We start from the raw sequence: 21,089 nt of genomic DNA, 5'->3' as shown, positions 1-21,089 counted from the left end.
GTTTTTTATAAAATCGAGTACTACTCAGCCATAAAGAATGAGAAACTAGAGTCATTTATAGCTAAATGGATGCATATTGAGGTCATACTCTTAAGTGAAATAAAGAGGACACACATATGTAAATATCGAATAGTTTCTCTGGTGTGAGAAACTGAAAGTGTAAATAAGGATTAAAATGATTAAAACAAATAATTGATAATTTGAAATAGGAAGAGAAGGTCCAAAGGGGTAGGGGAAGTGGGAGAGGAAGGGAAAAGCAAAGAAGGGAAAGGAAAAATTATGAGAAAAGGAAAAAAATGGAAACAATGTCTTTGTAAATGGGGAAGGGTGGAGGGGTAAAGGGAGGACAGGGAATGGGGAAAAAATAAGAACCAAGATACATCATGTACAGGTACAAGTACCCAATGATAAATGTAAATGTATTATATATCTAAAATGTACCAATAAAAGAATTTAAGGAAAAAAAATAAAAGAAAATAAAGAGACCAAGTCAAACAACGTAGTAAAAACAGAAAAGTCTCCATCTCAAACCACACTTAAACTTTTTCTTTATCTTGAACCCTTTTCTGGTGCTAACCTCATCTCCTAATATAGTCACATTTAGCAGGAGACCAATACACAAGGTATGAGGTATGACAGAAATATATAGTGAATGTTTAAAGTCTGTCATAGCTGCCTTGATATCCTGAATTGATTAAAAATGTATACTTTTCATGATCATTTTGATTTTGGGGAGGAGCCAGAAGTAGCATGACCAGGAGAGCTTATAACCAGACTCACACCTTAAAGACCTTCAGGCATCATGTTTCCCAGTTTGGGTACTTCAGAGTCACTCTCTTCAATCTCCCCAAAAGAATAAAAAATCACTTGTGGAAAATTTAGAAAGTGAAGCTGGGATTTTACGAAAATAACATGGGTTAGGGAAAATAAGGATGAGTGAAGAAGCCGGATTACAGGAATCGGTGGTAGTGAGTTTCTACTCTCCGCTGAGGCTCAGATCATCAAACAAATCCAGTCCACAATGAGATGCCATGTAGGCAAAGTCTTATTCCTCTCAAATTACTTTTTTGAAAGCGTTTAAGCCAAGACATCCAGGGTTTGGTTTACTGAATTCTGACACCAGAAGCTCTGCCCTCTGCGTATCTTGTAATTAATATATTCCAAAAGCCCAGGTCTGAAAATGGCTAGCTGTATCACCATGGTTTTCTTTCCTCTAATGGGTTAATATCAGGTACAGGCATGACCTAGATTTTCACTGCATTTACACCAGCCCTTTTCTGGAATGAATCATCTACACATAAATAGATGGTATTAAAAAAAAACAAACAAAAAAAAAACAAAGACTATTCCATGAGAGGCAAACCTTGATTCCTAGAAGATAATTCAAAAGTACTGTTTTCACCTTTTTGTTGTTTAAAATTTGACATTGGCTCCTGAATGTTACTCACTCCCAGCCTGGCATTCAAGGCCTTGACAGTTGTTCGTGGCTCTCTGGGCTTGGATCTCAGAGCTGCCCTCCCCTTGCGCCATGTTCCAGCCAAGTGACGACATGGAATTTCTCAGAGCTGCTAACATCTCCCTCTGGCTTTCCTTTCCTTCCCACTCTACAACAGTGTCTCCCTGCTTCTTCTACCCATTCAACGCCCAGCTTGACCCAGATTCAAATTCAGTTCAGGGTACTGTGCACTGGACTGAAACACCACTGAAGTTAGACACCTAGCAACAGCAAACAGATCCACTCTCAGGCAGAATAAACGTTCAAAGTAAACCTCTGGAGCAAGCCAGGGTAAAAATCTGGTTAAGATATTCTCTAGAAAGTACATACAAAAATATTACAATTATCTAAATCTAAAGAATTGATTCCAATAGATGTGGCTTATCTAATAAATTTCAAAATGGAAATATGCTTTTGTCACTCTCAAATAGCTTACATAATGTGCATACAAGTTTTGGCTGAATTACTGATAAACTTTGAACAATATATAAAATGGTCACCTAGAATAAATATCCTTAAATCCTCTGCAAGTAGACTTCCAGCCTGTAGGAACAAATATATTTTGATTTCCCCAGTAGTTATACTTTGAGGAAATGAAAGAACTACTCCAAATTATACAATACTTGATACAATCACTGGGATTGGAGTAAGAATATGTTTCACATGTGCTCTGAAGTTTAGCTTATACATTATGAAACATTAGAAGTCTCAGCTTTTAAAAAATGCTTTAAATAACATTTCCAAATACAACATTTGGCTACTAGGAGTATCTCCCATGACTGAGAATTTACTTAGTCTGAAAGATAAAATGTCAGGCTCCAAAATGAAGGAAACCAAATCAGTGCAAATCCATGTCTACTCTCCCCCTAGAGAAATGATTTCACTCTGCAGTTTGCTATTTCTACTATTGGGGGTTGAGAGTAAAGATAGCTGAACAGGAAAAGATGCCTACCTAAAGTATTGTAATTAGGAAAACAATGCTGCATTTTACTACTATTCCCCAAATGCCAGATGTATATATTCATATAAACACTACCCAAATATATATGAAAAGAAAACCCATTATGGCAGCAAATGTTATAAAATCTGTAACCAGCAGCACTGCCTACAAGTATGTGAGAATTAATATTGATAAGACAGTGTAGGTTCAAAACTACAGAAACCTGTGAAAATAAAGATCTAGGAAGCTGTTGCTTCTAGAAAGTACATAAAAAATAGTAATCTTTTTCCCAAGGAGGCTCAACATATCCTTGAGGAAAATGTCAAAGAAAAAACCTCTTATGTTCTCTATGTTCTCCAAATCATCTAGATTTTTTTGTGTAATCCAATGGAACATTTTACATTAATTTCCACAATCTAGTCAGAGAGAAGGGTGATCAGAGTAGATTTCAGCTCTTGCCACAGCATTTTTGGAAAAACCATGGCTAAAGAGCCAAGAAGTATACCACCAGGATAATAGTTGGTTTGGAATCCAGTGTTAAGAAACAAAACTCTTAGCAGTTAATTTTAAAATGGTATTACCACTCTGCAGCCCTCCTAAGGGATGTACAGCTTCTCAGTTTTAACTTCTCAGTTTCAGTAACAAATGTCTGGCAAAGCTTCATACTTCTATTTCCTCCTTTCCTTATCCCCTCCCCTAAATGGTGGAAAATCCAAAGGCATCCATAAAGAATTCCTACTGAGGCAATTTAAGACCCATTCAATCACAGCCACTGCCACTTTGAAAGGAAAAAAGTCACCAGGAGTAAGTAAGGGCCAACAGTGTAATCAGCATCTAATGGGATCAGACAATGTCTGAGGTCTGAGCTTCACATGACACCAGGCCAAGGAGAACAGTGTTACTTCAGAGGTTTAGAAAGAGATCTTGTTATAAAGGCTTTGAGATAAGATCCTAAGCAAAAATATTTCCCAGGGGCAAAACGGAGAACAAAAAAGAATAAAGTCTTAGTAGAAAAGAGACATTTAGATTTAGTTATAAAAGATGGTTTATTAGCTGGGAATCTGAAAAAGAACAGAAGGAGAATAACATTCAGCCAGAATTTCAGGACTCCACCAAGCAACTCAGATTACAGAAGTTTTAGGGTTCCAGAGACAGTTAAAACATGTTTCTACACTCTTGGCCCCAAACAGAGATTTAGTAAAATAAGATCCCTTGTCACTGACATATTTTTTAAATTGTTACATTTAAAATTTCGTTCGTCCAAAAGCAATTTCTCATGAAAAGTTAAATCTCAATTGGATGTGAAGGAAGAGGTATGTAAGGGGAAAAGTTTATCCCAGCTGAGAGAGGGGCCATGATGTTGTGTTGTGGAACTTAAGGGAATTCCACAATGTCTTCCAGATTTGGGTCTGGGGTGGGGGTGGATTTAATTTCTAGAATAGGAAGGCCTGGTGACACTTTGGTAAATGCCTGCTATTTGCCACTTCAAGGAGGAATTTGGAGGGATGGAAAGAGACAGCTAATTTTATCTTTGATCCAGACAAAGCCTGCAAATGAAAAGTAAATGAATCCTAAGAGATGTCTTTTTTCCTCCAGTTGTCAGCTTTTTCTTATCTTTTAAAGCTGTCTTGTTACTGATATCTAAGAAAAATCAAAAAAAGAAAAAGAAAAATCCTACTACTTTATTCTGTGAACTCCATGCTATCTTCATTAAGTTATGCACTTCATTTGTAAACCACTCTTCCATGTGAGGGGGCAAAAAAGAAGACTGCACTGCAGTGTTCCCAAATCCAATCATTTTAAAAAGCCTGGCGTGGAGGTGCATGCTTGTGATCTCATCAGTTGGGAAGCTGAGGCAGGAAGACTGCAATGAATATGAGGCCAGCCTAGGCTACATACTGCATTCAAGGCCAGCCTTGAATGAGATCCTGTCCTACATAATGAGATCCTGTCACAAATAAACAAAATAAACAACAACAAATCCAATCATTGGAGTTATTCACGTAACATTAGGTTTAGGACTTGGAAAATGGCTTCAGATGGCATAGACCAGCCCTCTGCATATTAAATTATGAGGCCCAGGGAGATTAAGAGACATGGCAAGGTTCTCTGTGACTTTTAGAGGCTCTCTTCACTCAATCTACTATTGAGCCCACTAAAAAGCCCATTCTTTCTACCTTTGTCCTCAACCAGTTTGTGGCAAAAAACGGAGCTGGACAGACACCAGAGATGTAGTATCTGAAGATAGGACCCCCACCCCTGGGCAGTTTACAAGAATTAGAGAAGACAGAGCTACACATAAAACACAGGTAATGATATAATAAGGAAAAGCTCGTACAGGAATCCACAAGAGGGAGTCTACCAATAGCAGCAGCGACTGAGGAAGATGAATGCTGTTGATGGAAAAGAGTAAACCACAGATGAAGATCACTCAGGCAAGAGATGGGGAGGCAGTAGAGACCCTAACCAGCATTCAAAGATGGTGGCTGGCATGGTTCACAGTATGCCTCAGTAACAGAGAGCAGTGGGAATGAAGATGAGGAGGAAGTGGAAAAACAAGAATGCTTTTATTGCCAAGCTAAGGAATTTGAACTTTATTTTCCAGGCAAAAGGAAAAGATACCTCCCTAAAGTACTGTAATTAGGAAAATAATGCTGCATTTTACTACTATTCCCCAAACGTCAGATGTATATATTCATATAAACACTACCCAAATATATAGGAAAAGAAAACCCATTATGGCAGCAAATGTTATAAAATCTGTAACCAACAGCACTGCCTACAAGTATGTGAGAATTAATACTGATAAGACAGTTTGGGTTCAAAACTACACAAACCTGTGAGAATTTTATTTTCCAAGCAGTCATGAAGATTTCTACTGGAAAGTATTTCTTCAGTTCGAAGTTTTAGGAGAAACACAAGTGATATACATGTAAAGCAGTACATTAAAGAGCATAGTTCTGGAAATGTATCACAAAGTGGGTTAAAAAGAAAGACTGAAGCCAGGAAAGCCGAGAGGAGACTCAGTAGTACAGGTACAAGATGATGGGGACTGGTAGAAAAACAGAAGAATGAAGGAAGGACAAGCGTAAAAAAGAATATTCTAAAAGACAGATCAGTGGCATGTGGCCACATCAACTGGGCATGGAGGAATCAAGGCTCAAGATCTACAGCTATGTGTGGAAGAATGCTGTCACCCTGACCAGAAAAAAGGGATCAGGACACCTGGACAGGCAACTACAGGGGAAGGGTGTGGTCATCTATGAAAGCAAGTGAAATCAGATGTGGAACTAAAGCTCTGCAAAAGACACCAGGAAGTATAGTGCTGGGAATTACTCAGAACTAAGAGCCAAACCTTGAGGGTGAATGAAACATCCAAGTAGTCTCAGAACTCAAGAGTAGGCATGCTGGCATGTGTCTGTATGGCAGATGCATTTGGGAGGCTGAGGTGGATTACTTGAGCGCAGTAGTTTGAGACCTGCCTGAGCAACATAGACAGAACCTGTCTCAGAAAACTAAAGAACTTAATCTGAAGTATGAATATAATCAAGGCTGGAAGAAGCAGGAAAGATTAGGGAAACAAGTAAAGACGGAAAAAGCTCAAGAAAAGGTTAAAAACAAAGTACATATGAAAAGATGAGGGGGAATGCTTCATGTAAGACAGTATAACACATTGGATGAAGTGATTAGCTCATGGATATCAGAGTGCTATATTCAATTTTATTGTCAGTTACTGCTGCCTGGGTAAATATGAAATTATAAAAATGAATTTTATATCTACATAAAGTACTGCTTTCTAAATGTACTTAGGATTGTGACCCTGTTCGACCTTCTAAATGCCAAAAGACATGGGGTAGATCAGGTCTGGTTGATCATTTATCAAGAAAGGTCCAGAATGCCAAAGCTCATTTCACCCTCTTACCCCATGGTAACAGTGAGGCCGTGATATAAAAAGGGTTTTTACACTAGGAACAGGACAGAACAACACTGAGGCTCTTAGTGCCTGTGCTGCAGTCTCTTGATCAATTTCTTCCTCCCTTCCCACTCAGATAAATGCCTGATTGGATCCCACAATCTCAGTGGGTTCAGAAAGAAAATGGTGAGCTCATGGGAAAAGGAGCTGAGGCCCTTTTGTTTACTCTACAGAAATCATTCTACTCCAAAGATGCCAATCATAATATAAAGATCCACTGAGGACCAAATGAAGCTCAGGTCAGCAGAGAGATAAGGATGGATAACAGTGACATTCCCTGACTTCACTGAGGTAAGTCAGAAGAAAAACAGTTCCTAGGGCTGAGGATTTAGCTCAGTGGTTCCGCTGCCTTGCCTCGCCAAGTGCAAGGACCCGAGTTCGATCCCTGGTACCAAAAAAAGAAAACAAAACAGTTCCCAGTGGCCCCATCTCCCCAATATACAAGCCTAATCTTATTCTTTCTCTTCATAGCTTTCTTTGGGGACAAGATTTCCTTAATAGTCTGCCAAACCCAAACCCTCTAGCTATGATCTGTTCCAATTCTTTCCAGCCTGCTCCCAGCTGCTCTTCCATTGGCTACTTGCTCTTCTTTGCAGCTTCTCTCCCTGCCTCCTGGTCCACCCCCATAAAACTAGATAATCTAACTGTGTCCAAGCCTGTACATTCAGAGCATGTACCACACATGGACCACTGTTGGGTATTGAGGCAGAAAGCACAGCAGCATTCTCCATCTCACTTTCGGCCTGCTCCACCAGAACCAGGGCAGGGCCAAGTGATCAGACTGTTGTAGGCGGCCTTCAGGCCCTCTTATCCAGGATTCCTGTCTCTTGTGTCACACTCTACCTTTGAGCCTTTGGTTTTACCATCTGTTAACCTAATCCTCTGTGATTCTAACCTTGCATGTTACTAGCCTCGTAAAACTCCAATGCAGGGCTGGGGATTTAGCTCAGTGGTTCCATCGCCTGCCCTGCAAACCCAAGCATTGGAGTTTGATCCCTGGTACAACCCCCCCCCACACACACACTAAAACTCTAATGCAGCTGGGTGGGGGGAGGTAATAAATATATTGCAGAACTTCAGGAAACGCCATCAAATAAGAAACATCTGGGAGGGAGAGAGCTTCCCTGGTATATTGAAACCCAGACAAAATCAAGAAATAAAAAATTATCTCTCTATGAGGCCAGCCCTGCTTCCTTTAGGGTCTCAAATAGGGGCAGTAACAGCAGAAATTAAGGATGGTCAGTGAGGACCTACCAGGGTCTTAAGTTATACAGGACATTCCGTCATTATGTTAAGGGAGAAAACTGTTAACCCCTGATGATGAGAGAGTCAGCGAGAAGTGCCTTCCCCAAGAACCTTAATCTCTCAAGCAAAGATAACAAGAGTAAGTGTTCAGATGTCAGGGATGGGAAAGCTGCATGGGAGATAGTCTAGTACAAGCTCATTAGTTTACACACAAGAGAAAGAGAGGTAGGAAGGAAAGTTGCCCAAAAGACACACAACATGATAGAGACAGAGCTGGGATTCCACCTATGTTTCTTGCATCATCACCTCACTGCACCCCATTGCCTCCCTACATCTGTTTTTTCACATGTTGAGACATGTTCCTTCACAAATATTTCTTCTGAAGTAACTTAGGTTACCAGACCTTTTCTGTGATCCTGTCTTCCTGCTATTGGAATCTTAACATCAATCACAAAGTTATGTCATACACTTCCTGAGAAGTGCACAGAACTGTTTATGCAAGTGGTGTGGGGAATTCAGATCAAATGTTCAGTGACTCAAAACTGAAGACAAGGCAGCTAACACTGGGAAACGCATGTGGCTTTTTCTAATGGGCTGAGTTCCAAGTATGTGTAATGCTACTCCCTCTCTTCCTAAGTTCTGATGACTGGAATCTTGAGGTCAGTCGAAAGTTGATTTACATGCACAGAGGGAACTCCTGAGGATGGTCTTAGAAAAACACGGCCCCAAAACAGGTAAATTTAGCGTACATCATTCCAACAAACTCTCAACTGACAATGTTCTGTCCAACTGCTTTGGTACACAAAGGGCTTACAACTTTTCCATTCTGACTAGAGGCAGAGAATTTATCCAGAAGGCTTTCTTAGAGTACAGCTTTAACAATTCAATCAGGACAGTTTTTTTCAGCTCCAGTTTCCTGCCTGTTAACTAATCACTACTGTTCAGAAGAAAATAAAGTTAATTAATCTCAGCCCCAAACTTCAGGAGGAGTTTCCAGTTGTCACTTTACCACCTTTGTGAATGATAGGTATGCTCGCCACAAAACTGGGAAAACGTACATCAATCTGGCCAAGCTGAGAGGTATTCTCTTACTTAATTTTTAATCAGTACTACTTGCTTTTTATCTTTCTTTTTAAACAAAAATGTTGTTATTGCTTATATTAGATTTCAACAATTCAATTAAAGTTTCCATTTGACCTCACTCATTTGTGCTGGGATGTGCAATGCCACCTTAGAACTTACTAACAGAAACTTCAAGATAGAAACAGCTTCTCTGATAGTTTGCAATCTTGTACAGTGGAGTCTTTCTAGCCAGAGTTACAACATAGGACTAGAAGGGCCTAGCTGTAACTACACAAGAGGGCAGGTGGCAGTAGATGTGCACTGAGCAGGGAATGTGGCCATGTGAGGCAGCATGGCCAGTCTAGATGGGGCAGGAGCTGCTCAGCCTTAGCCAGTTACCTCAAAGACAGTTTTGCCAGATTTATGACTTCTCAAGAAAAGCCATGGATGGAGGCAGGGGAAGTGTTGATTTTTTTAAATGTTTAGTTGAAAAAAAAAACACTGTTGGCCCCGACAGATATGCTCATCAGCTTGCCTTGGTTGCTGTGTCTATAGTGTTCTACCTTTCCTCCACAGGAGTAGAGACAGTGCATATTCAATAGCTACTGTAAAAACTACTTTAGGTTGTTAAATGTCAAAACCCCTCTGGTGGCCAGAGAATAAGGGGAAAGGGGAACACACATGAGATGGCAAATTATTATTTTTATTTATTTTTTTGGTATCGGGAATCAAACTCAGGACCTTGCGCTTGCCAAGCAGGTATGGTGCCACTGAGCTAAATCCTTGGGCTGAGATGGCAAATTATTAATGTTTCATCCACACAGGGACAATCAAAGCATTCAGATTCTGTGTAGTTAGCAGGTTAAGGCAAGTAAAAACCCCACCCTGTCCACTACAAAAGTCAACAGAGAAGTCCGCTCTCTGTACTATAAACCTCTTTTCTGATTCAGCCTTAACAAATAGCTAAATCCTGCTTCTTCCTGAAATTATCTCAAACAAGCATTCTGCACCTTCTTTCCCACCAGAGTCCTGGTGCAGATCCTCAGTCACTGTCCACACCACTGCAGTCACTTGAGCATACCCAGACTCCAGTTTCTCTCCTTTCTTACTCCACACCCATACTAACACAAACTGCCAAAGTGACTTTTTCCTTAAATGTGCACAGCATGAATTCTCTGGAAGTAAGCAGGAAACTGCTAATAGGGGCTGCCTTTGAGAGGCAAACTGGGAGACATGGAGACTGGGTTCAAGGGAGGGTTAGCTTCTCCTGCATCCTTCCTTACTTTCTGAACATTTTTAAACATGTATTTCTTTCTCAAACATACATTTTATTAAATGTAATATCCCAGGGCTTCTAGGTTAAGAACTAAGATGTCTTCCCATCCCAGACCATTATAACTACTAAAGAGTTTCATAAGTGAGAGGAGAGCATGAGAAACCAAAGCAGAGCCTGGGACAAATGAGGGAAGACAAAAGCAAAGTTGGAATTTGGCAGGAGCTGAGATCAGAGGCTGCACTATGCGGCTGGCAGAGCAGTGCACAGCCCAGTTCCCCTTCCTTAGCTGATGAGTGCAGCAGCAGACACCTACTGTCTGCCAGGTGGTCTGGCATCCTCAGTGCGGAGTGCTCTCGCACTGGGGGAGCCTCAACATGTCCTGCTTCCCTCACCTGGACAGAGTGAAACCTGTTTTTTTGACATACTACACCCTCAAATTCAGCACTTGCGAACACTCCTCCTGGAAAGGACAAGCAAGCAGGAGCAGAGAATAAACAAGGAAAGGAGGTTGATGAAGATGAAACCAGAGAGAATTTCAGTGGAAAAAAATATGTAATCAAATATATTAGAAAACTGATGAAATACATGAAATAAAGACATTATTATGAAAAGGAAAATAATATATTACAATTAAAATTTGGGGTTTTGGACTCTGAAGGTCAATAAAAAGGATAGGAAAAAAAGGGGTCATGAAATTCCCAGGAAACAAGGTGGAGTGAAAAGAGAAAAGAAAAAACGTTTGATGAGATAGTTTTAGTACAGGAGGCCAAACACCAATCTACTGAATTGATTTTTTAAAAAAAGAAAAGAAGGGGCCGGAGACTTAGCTCAGTGGTTCTGCTGCCTGCCTCGCAAGCACAAGGTCCTGAGTTCGATTCCCTGATACCAAAAAAAAAAAAAAAAGAAAAGAAAAAGAAGGGATGAGAAAGTGGTGTAAAGGAAGTAATGAAAGAAATAAGAGAATTTCCAAGACCTGAAGAACATGTCTTTATATTGGAAAAGCCCACAGGTATTGAGCAGAATAAATGGGGGGAAAAGTGATTCTCATGAAAGATCACTATATTCCAGAGAAAATGTTCTGCATTTCCAAAGGTCCATATGAAGACACAAAACTCAATAATAATGACTGCAGTAAAGGAGTTCCTTTCAAATGCTGTAAGAAAATGACACTGAACTGAAAATTTCATATTCAGCCAAATTACCAACTAAGTATAGGGCAAATAAGCACAGGCTCAAAGTGCGCCTGTCATGCCCTCTTTCTGAAAACTTACTTCAAAATATATTCCAGCAAAATTAGAAATAAGGCTAAGAAAAAGGGAAATATAAAGTCCAAGAAAAAGTAGAATTATGCCAAGAAGAAAAGGAAAAAAATTTCAAGGTGACAGGTGCACAGCAGGTCTTAAAAGCAGTTCCTAATAAAGCATTCAAAACGGTTGTGTAATTCAGAGAATAATTTATAGTGCTGACCGAAAGAAAAATATTTCTCCCATCATAAAAAAACAGGCCATTAGAAAGTCCTGGAATTACAAAGCTGAGTAAGAATGTCCATACATGAAGCAAACAAAAGTTTGCCATGAGCCCAAGCAACTGATCAAACATAGAATGCATTTGACTTAGATGCCCATAACATCTTCCTTCAAGTGGCCCATGTTAAGTGACCCAGAATTCCATCTTTAAGGTCCATTCATGTTTTGATACCATTTTGAAAAGGGCTCTGAATCCAACCACTATCCAAAGCAGACCATCTCCATGGCTTTACAATGTTAGATGCCTCAGTAATCTTCCTTTCCAACCTCTTTTTCCCTTACCTGCCCCTACTATATATACCTTAAAGCAGAACAAATAAGAGCTAACCTGTTTTTCCACCCTCCTTTGCAGCTTAATCACAGATCTAAGGAGGTATGAGCCCAAGTCCTTTGAGGAGCCTTCCTTTATGAATAAACAGGCCAAGTCTTGTGAAGAAAAAAGCTTTGCTGTTTATCTTCCCTGTTTTTTTCCTACCATTTCATGATCAACAATAAAAGCTACATATTAAGAAAGACAGGACAGGGCCAGGGATTTAGCTCAGTGGTTTCACCGCAGGACAGGAGTGCAGAAGTTCCAAAATGATTTCCATGAGTGCCTGTAGTGGTCCTGGATGAATTTTCTTTGAGATCAGAAACTGAGCCTCTGTAAGTAAGAGTTCAGTTGCCTGTGTGTTGCTGTTGTTGGGGGAAAACAATTCTAACTGAAAGAAGAGATCACTTTTTCATTTTTAGTGAAGTCCAGTATGAGTTTGGTTGCTGACATGTGCAAGTGAGAAAGATTTAACTAATACTTAACTCTTTCTTTACTCTCTACTCCAGAGGAAAATAACCCAATAAGGATCTTCACTTCAGCCTCAAAAGGACTGTGATGTTATGTAGGGTCCACAGAATTTTTATTTTAACACATATGATAACTCAATCAAACCCAAACCCTTATGCTGAATATGGCACTAACAAGACACCATATCTGCCCTCCTGGGCCCCAGTAAAATGCTGTCAGAGTGTGGGACTATGTTGTGCAAGCATAGCAAATGGAATAATCTAGGTCAATCTAGTAAAATTTTAAGACTTAGCAAAACTTTAAAATTCAAAACCATGTTTTTGGCCTCATTCAGCTATATCAATATTGAATCCACCACTAAACTGTGACTTATTCCCTGAACAATGGCACAGATGAGCCAAAATAATATGTGCCTTAAATTAATTTATATTTTAAATTGGGTGTGCCTGTTGTTCTGGGAATTCACCACACCCCAAACAAATTGAATCCAAATGGAAGGTTCTAATTCAAAAGAAACCAGCATGTTATTTAGCTATTATAGCCAAACAAGGTTCCAGCAGGCAGGCACTCGGTAAAGAATTCTATGGCCACTGGAGACACCAACCTCCATATCCTTTAACCTGTTACCAACACTCAGTAGAGCCTCAACTGAAGAGTCACTGTGGCCTTCATAACTGGGTTAATCCCTATTTTTGCTTTATTTCTACACAATATCAGCTTTTTGCTTGTTTCACAGAAAATGCTAATAAAGTAAAACTCAGCTGGATTACACTTCCTTGAGTTCTCCAAGGTGACTAATTTCAATTCAGATCTTTGCAACCAACCAGAAAGTCTAAGTGGCTAGCAACTGTTTATCACACTCCATTAACTCTCTTCCTATATCTGGTTGCACCAAGTAGTTGTCACAAACATCTCATTTTGCCCTTCCCTTTTTAACTTGTCAGTGGAGATTAGTGGAAGTTTGGGGTATAGAGATATACAGGCAGCTGCAGATTTATGGGGCTAAAGAATTGAAAATTTAAGGTCACAGGCTTACAGGTACCACTTCCGGTCATCCTAAGTGCTGTAAGGAACCAGAGTTTAGGCTGCAGACAGATTTGGGCATCAGCATAGAGGCTACAACCAAGTCTGGGCAACTCTCCAAAGAGTATACAGAGATGGGAAAAAGAATTCAAAGCTAGAACCTCAGGGACTTCAGCAACAAAGAGGCAGACAGAGGAAGAAGAGACAGAAGAAAAAAAGATTAAGAGGACAGAAGACTTCAGGCAATGAAAGGTCAAGAGAAAGGAATAGTCATTCAAAAGAATCTGATCTGGAGCAGAGAGTGTAAGTGAGAAAGGAAGAAGCAGATTTAGTTAGAGAGGGTCTTCATGGCGGAGAGAGAAGTGAGCTGAGTGGTAAAGAAAAGTGAGGATTCAGGCAGGACAGACAACCCTTCAAAAGGCTGGTAATAAAGCAGCTACGGAGGGCCAGGGATTTAGCTCAGTGGTTCCACCGCCTGCCTCAAAAGCGCAAGGTCCCAAGTTCAATCCCCGGTACCAAAACATAATAATAATAATAATAAAAATAAAGCAGCTATGGATAAGATGGATAAAGCAGCAGCTAAAGGCATGCATGTGTGATTTTAAATACAGTTAAACAGTGTTGGGAAGGAGTCACTCAAAGAGAAGGCCAGGAGATAATGAGATAACCAAGGAGATACAGTCCAAGAGGAAGCAGAAGGGGCCCTCCCTAGCACACACTTAAGAAACAGGGAACCTCAGCCATTATGGGGTGAGGGCAGATGGATGAATGGCACCAGGGCAAAAAACTGCAACTCTAGGAAGGAAGTCACAACTAATGGCTCTCTCCAGAGGCCAGAGCAGCTGTTGACATTGATCAGGTGTGAAGTTTTTGTTTTGGTGGTGGTTTCATTTTGGTTTATTTTTGACAGGAAGTACAATAACCAAGGAGGGAGAAGCCCAGAGGGAGCCCTCATCAGAGTCAGGGCTCATCAGTTGTGCAGGAGACAATAATTGGGAATGTATTTGATCCCACAGACATTCAGCATAAAATGCTTCTGAACCAACATGTCTCCAAATTTATCTGAGTTAAACTTGATAAAGCCCCATTTCTTTGAGATGTGGATAGTCTAGCAACCAAGAAACCTGAATTTGGTCCTGCAGGGAGCCTCAATCACATGCTCCTTGTTCTACAAGTATCTTCAGCTACACTGGGAACAGCCTGAGATTAGAAATATGAATGTCCATTAGAAAGGGCTGTCTCCAAGGTTCCTTAGGGAAACTCATTCAAGCAATAGGATGTGTGCACCTTCAAAGAGGTTGCTTTTTGCAGCCACTGCACACCAGGCCCCCACGAAGAAAGGTATGAACTTCAGTGGAAGTAAAAAAAAAAAAAAAAATTCAATTAACCATTTGTGGTGAATGGAAGAGTTTTCCAAGGCAGCATTTTTCAGTGAGCATGTTGCAAAGGGTCATAAAATCAGTAATTCCCCTTTTTCTAAAAAAGTGAATTATCAAAGTACACCACATATAATAAAGCAAGAGTTATATAGAATAAAATTAAGGTAACACAGTTATGTGTATATTGAATCATGATATAAAAATGTATTTTCTGGGGCTGGGGATTTAGCTCAGTGGTTCCAACCCCTGCCCTGCAAGCTCAAGGACCTGAGTTTGATCCCCGGTACCAAAAATAAAAAAATAAAAATGTATTTTCTGTGGGTGGCAGTGAAAATATTTGACAGTCAATAGGCTAAGAGAGGGCCGGGGATTTAGTTCAGTGATTCCACCGCCTGCCTTGCAAGCACAAGGTTCCGAGTTCGACATTCGGTACAAAAAGGAAATAGGCTAAGAGAAATAAAAGGAAAGAGGTGCACTAAGGATTCAGGTAGGTTTAAAGCAATTTTAGTTCTTGGTGACACTAACCTACTTGTTCTGATTTGTGCCTTACACTTGGCCTGGGTTAGAGGAGGTAATTAAGTTTAAATGCTCCTGTTAAATGCTGTGACTCAAGGAAAGAATACATATAAAACACAAAGTAATATATCTTATCACTTTACTTAATTATGCTAATTAAAACTTTTAAAGTAATTTGACAGTAAATTAAGAGACTGTGCAAGAAGAACAAGATCTGTATTGCTCTGTTGGACCACATAATTATGCTTTTTGTTATCCATTAAAATTCTAATATCAAGCCCAGCATGGTGGCACACACCTGTAACCCCCTCACTCTGGAGGCTGAGGCAGGAGGATCACCTTGGGTTCAAAGCCAGCCTGGGCTATAAAGTGAGACCCTGACTCAAAAAACAAAAAGAAAAAAATTCTTAAAAGAAAATAAATTCTTATACCAAAAAAATTTTAAGTGATCCATTTAACTTGTAGATATAGCATGTGTAAAAAGGTTAACAAATGTTTTCTTTTAAACCACCCATAGTTTTGTGACTTACAATAGCAAAAGCAGTACAAACACACACATAGCTCCATTATTGTTCAATTCTCTTCAAATTGGGGACAAATCATTCTCTTAGAAAGGTATTCTTCCACTTCTAAAGAAACCAAAAAGTGACTCCATTACAAAGAAATGCATTTATTTTCCATTCTGTCATTTGTGAGATGTCCCTTTATTACAGATGAATTCTAATTTAAATAGTCAAAAAATAAACATAGCCATCTTCTTCATCTAGCCACGTACCAAAGATAATTCAGGGAACATGATTGTCCTTCAAAATCATTGAGCCCTGACTTCTAATCCCACAAATCTACTTCATGGGTTACAAAACAGCCTCTGAAAATACAGTAAGTTGGGTAGTAGACTCCACCTCCCACCTCTAAGTCATTTAATAGACCCATTATCATTTACCAAAGGAAAACAAAATTAATTGGAAAGCAGGTTGCTCTTAATATGTTTCAAAAGTCATTTGCAAAGATAGCTATGAAGCCATTTCATTTTTAATCTCCAGTAATCAGCTTAAATTTGGTGGGGGCAGGAGAACAGAAAGAACCTGAGGGCTATTATTTGCCCTTGAGGATGAATCCAACTCCTAGAATGTTAATTTTCATCAAAATGAAAGTGAAGCTGTTTTATATGTGTGACCTATTGTAGGTCCCACAGAATGCTGTATTTTACTCAGATAAATATGAATATCTAGGAAAAGTCAAGTCTCAACTAAGCTGTATAAACTTAGCTACAAAATGACTCTGGGAAAGACAAAGATGAAGAATTCTGTTCATTAACCGTTATTATCTTTCCATGTGGCCTGGATTCATTACAAAGTCAAGATAGCAGTAGGAATCAGTGATTTGAACCTTGAAAAATTTCTTCAAAAGAGGGTCACCTAACCCAGAAGTTTTCAAACTTTTTGGTCTTGGGACTTTTATACTCTAACTTTGAAGAGCTTTTATGTGGGCTATGTCTATTGCTATTTACCACATTCAAAAATAACTAAGATTTTTATATTACTTGTTTTTTCACTAAAAATGACTTTTAAATTACATACTAACCTAAATACTTTTTATGAAAAATAACTATACGTTTCAAAAGATAAAAATTTATTGAGACTAGTGGGCATTTTTACAAATCTTTTCCATGTCACACTTAGTAGTCTCATGCCTGCTTCTGCATGCGATCTGTAATGATGCTGTTTAGGTTGAAGTATGTAATTACCTGGCCTCAGACAGATACAGTTAGAAAAAAAAAGTAATGTCTTTTCAGATAATTATAGTTTTTTGGTTTGTTCTTTTTGGTACTTCCCCAAAATTCAAAGAGTGGTAGTTTGTTTAAAAATTAACCCATCTGGGTATTTACCCAAAAGATCTGAAAACACAATGTGGAAGAGATATCTGTACTTTTATGTTTATTGTAGCACTATTCACAATGGTCAAGGAACAAAAACAGCCTTAATGTCCATCAATGGATGAATATGTATGGATAGAGAAAATGTGGTGTACTGATGACAGAATACTATTCAGGCTTTAAAAAGAAGAAAATTGGGTTATTTATGACAACATGGATAGAATGGGAAAACATCCACTCAGCGACATGAAATAACCTGGCATGCAAAGAAAAAATACCATATGCTGTTACTTATATGTAGACTCTAAAAGGATCTAACAGAGTAGAATGGTGGTTATGAAAGGCTGGACTGAGGGAAAAGAAAAATAGGAAGATTATGGTCAAAAGGTACAAAATCAGCCAGAAGAAAATAAGGTTTGTTTTAAAATAAGATCTACTGTACAGAATGGTAAACATAGTTAATAAAAGTGTATTGTACATTTCAAAATTACTATGAGCAAATTTCAAATGTTCTCACCATAAAAACTAAGTATTTGAAGTGCTGGATATGTTAAATTAGCTTTAATTATTTCACATTACAATAATAAATTATGACACTACTTTGTACCGCATAAAGATATAATTATAAATGATCATGTACAATAAAATTGAGAATATAAAAATTAAAATGTTAATTGTAATATAAACTGACATCTTAGACAAATACTCTAGTATGCTGCATAAAAGTCCAATAGTTTGAGCCAAGCACAGTGGTGCACACCTGTAATTCCAGCACTCTGGGAGCCTGAGGCAGGAGGATCACAAGTTTGAGCCCAGCCTATGCAATTCAATGACTTAGTGAGACCCTGTCTCAACAGTTTTTTTAAAAAGGTGGTGGTTGGGGGGTATCGCTCAGTACAAAGACCTTGGTTTCAATATCCAGTACAAAAAAAATTCAATAGTTCATCTCAAACTTTGAAAGCATCTTTTACCCATTCCTGATTTTGCAAAATCTTGTTGCACTGGGTTATACAGGTATTCCAAATTCTGATACATTTCTTTACAGTGTCAAAAAATTATATTTATTCATATTACTATCAAAACATGGTATTGAGGTTCAGGGATTTAGCTCAACGGCAGTGCGCCTGCCTTGCAAATGCAAGGTCCTGAGTTCAATCCCTGGCCAAAGAACATGATATTGAAACATCACACAGTACCTCACTAACAGGTACAATTTTTATGATTTCATGTTAAAAATAAATTTTAAAATATAAATTAGCATCATTAGGAGAAATATCTTTCAGTATTGGAAAGCTGTCAAGTATAGGATTACAAATACAAATTCTCCAAAATTCCAATTTTCACTTTTCATTTAACAGCTGAAATTTTATCACTGGTTACAAATACTGTCAGATATTTTTCGTGAAGTGATTAATTTACAGCTGAGAAAATATCCGATGGCTTAAGTGCTCAAAGTGAGTAAATGACATGGGAAAAATAAATGCACATGATATAAAGTGAAAGATATGGACAAAAACTGTTTATATACTATGATATCAGGTGTACTTTAAAAGATTTGCACATTTCTTCCTAAGGTTTTTCTATATTAGAAAAAATGGTGACAAAACTGAACTGAAAATGTTTTCTTAGGCAGAAGGTATCTGTTTTAAGAAAAGAATTTACAAATAAGAGACTCATTAATGCCAAATATTAACATTGATGGAAAATCTGACAAATACCATCTCTGAGTTAAATTTAAAAATTTTTTAATTTGTATTCAATTTAACTGACACAATCAGAAAAGAAACAAATATAAATCCTATTTTATTAGATCCAACATGGAAAACATGAAGTACTACTATCTTTCGGCATTGATGGGGGCAGCATATGTAGTTACATGTTCTTCCCCAAAGCACTGTCCCTTTGATATCCTTACAGAACAAATGGGATTTGTCCAAAGTCCAAGGCATTTCTGCCAATCACTTTCTTTTATGACAAAATCCCCACATGACACAGTGTAACTCCTAAAAGCTATTTTCATCAATGTTACTGAAGCACACACCAAACTACCTGGTTATTAAAAAAATTCAAAGGTCCCTACATTTAGCTACCTACCTGCCAATAAAGAAGTAGAATGACAGATCAATGAATCCCTTATCAACCCAAGAGCACTAACTTTTCAGGTATGCCTCCAGCACCTTTTTAAAGTAAGAGATCCATGCAAAACAAAGGGCCTGTATAGTAAGATGCCCCAAAACAAAGGCACCCTCTAGCACTCTATACTTTTGGGCTCCTTGAGTCTCTTCTGAACACACAAGCTCAAGAGATTCCCAGTAAAAGTTATGTCAAACCCATGACTTTGGGCACATTACTATTTGTGCTCTCAACTATCACATGTGTAATCAGATAGAGAGGGAAAAAATTAAGAGAAACCACTTTTGCCTTGAGTTTCGTGAGAAAAGTTACCATTGTTCTGACCTGATAATCAATGATAGGTAAGTCATCTCTTCTTGATTGCAAATCCTTTAGGACTGATCCCAACTTTATTCCTTTATCTTTTTGTGGTCTATCATCAAAGCCTTTCAAAAGACAGTTCCAAATACCAGCAGTTATTGTTTACTGAGTACTTAGGGGCAAATAATTACACATATCACCTTAACTTCCTATCAGGAACTTGAAAGGCAGTAATAATTCTCTTACTTTTATAAAATAAAAGGTAGAGGAGGTAAATTATCTAGTCCCAGGTAGCTTACAAGTAACACAACTAGGATCCAAGCACTGGTTTGGCACTAAACCAATGATTCTCAAATTTTGGCATATTTCAAAATAACCTGGAAGGCCTGTTTAGAAAAATACTTGGGGCTCCACACCCTGATTTTCTGATTTCATGGGTTGGGAGTGGGGGCATATTTGCATTTCTAACAAGTTCCCAGGTGATAAGGACACTGCTGTGAAAAGAACCACATAGATTAGCCCATGCAGCCCTGCACAGGTTCAGTGTGTATGCTTGCAAGTTGTGTAGGCTAACACAGCCACCGAATTGAAATGGAGTAAAAAGGCAGGAATTGATATGTTTTTCAAAATTCAATTTGAGAAATGCTTTTTCCTACTTGCATATCAAGAATATCTATTTCTGGCTTTAGTTTTGTCTCCTGGCACCAAAAGTGAATCTGTAGACCAACAAACCCTAATCCTACCATGTTGGTAAATAGAGGTTGGTAAGAAACAAAGTCTTCAATTCTGTACTTTTTTAGAGACATAATGATCTCAACAGACTGAGACTCTGTGCCTCTTCAAAGCCAACCAACAGTTTAGCAGCATAGTCTAGAGTGAGAAAGAGAAGACAGCTTTCCAACCTGACTTGTTAGGGGAGACTGTGGCTAAAATTAAGTGGCTGTGATGGAAAGGACCCTTAATGGGATGGGAAGCTAAAGGTAAAAGACAAAGAAATGGAATGTACAAGAGGAGACATCTTCTCAGAACATTAACTCTGGGTCAGATATTGGCTACCATACCAAAGAATCATAGCTACGTTGCTATTGATTAATCAATAGTGGCCCTGATTCACTAGGACAGTGGAAGAGCTATGGGTTCAGTGTAACAAACCTCCACCTAGGAAGCTGCAAAACTGGCACTGTGAAAACATGGCTCTTTGAAATTGTTCAAAACTCTCCTACTGAGGAGGGGGAGACACACATTTCCAGCAACATTTCATTTGTCAGAGTAACATAACTTTCAAGGACAGGGCAAAAAGATTACAGTAATCTTATTGCAGGAAATCTACTCTGAAAGGTAAATGCTGTAATACAGTTATTACCTAAGGGGGTTATCTCCACGAGCATCTTAATTTTCCCGACATTTATGGTGTGGCAGAAAACAACAGGGCTCCTGCATACCAATTCCACATAGATCAAGACACAAAACTCACACATCATTACAAAAACAGCAAAAGAACTGAAGGAGATAAAAGAAAAAAGGAGGAAAGAAAAGAAATCAGTATGTTGTTCAAGGGAGGAAG

General features: G+C 38.7%; 1 protein-coding gene, 1 long non-coding RNA gene and 1 other non-coding gene across 11 annotated transcripts in view; 1 reads left to right on the top strand and 2 right to left on the bottom strand.

Moving 5' to 3' along the window:
• The window catches only part of Mcc (MCC regulator of Wnt signaling pathway), a 425,319-nt gene that overhangs the window by 198,237 nt on the left and 205,993 nt on the right, over positions 1-21,089 (bottom strand). The window lies entirely within an intron of this gene.
• The window catches only part of LOC106010684 (uncharacterized), a 39,906-nt gene continuing 24,073 nt past the window's right edge, over positions 5,257-21,089 (top strand). Inside the window, exon 1 of the long non-coding RNA XR_001184446.3 lies at positions 5,257-6,699. This is a non-coding gene — a long non-coding RNA (uncharacterized LOC106010684). The remainder of the gene's footprint in view (positions 6,700-21,089) is intronic.
• On the bottom strand, positions 14,555-14,684 carry LOC147822919 (small nucleolar RNA SNORA70). The gene has a single exon (XR_015444927.1). It is a non-coding gene; the product is annotated as a small nucleolar RNA SNORA70 (small nucleolar RNA).

This window comes from Heterocephalus glaber, unplaced genomic scaffold, assembly GCF_053883595.1.
Source record: "Heterocephalus glaber isolate CG9 unplaced genomic scaffold, H.glaber_assembly_v1.0 deba00001606, whole genome shotgun sequence".
NCBI lineage: Eukaryota > Metazoa > Chordata > Mammalia > Rodentia > Bathyergidae > Heterocephalus > Heterocephalus glaber.
Note: the sequence above shows the minus strand (reverse complement) of the source record. Positions and strands in the feature narration are given on the sequence as shown.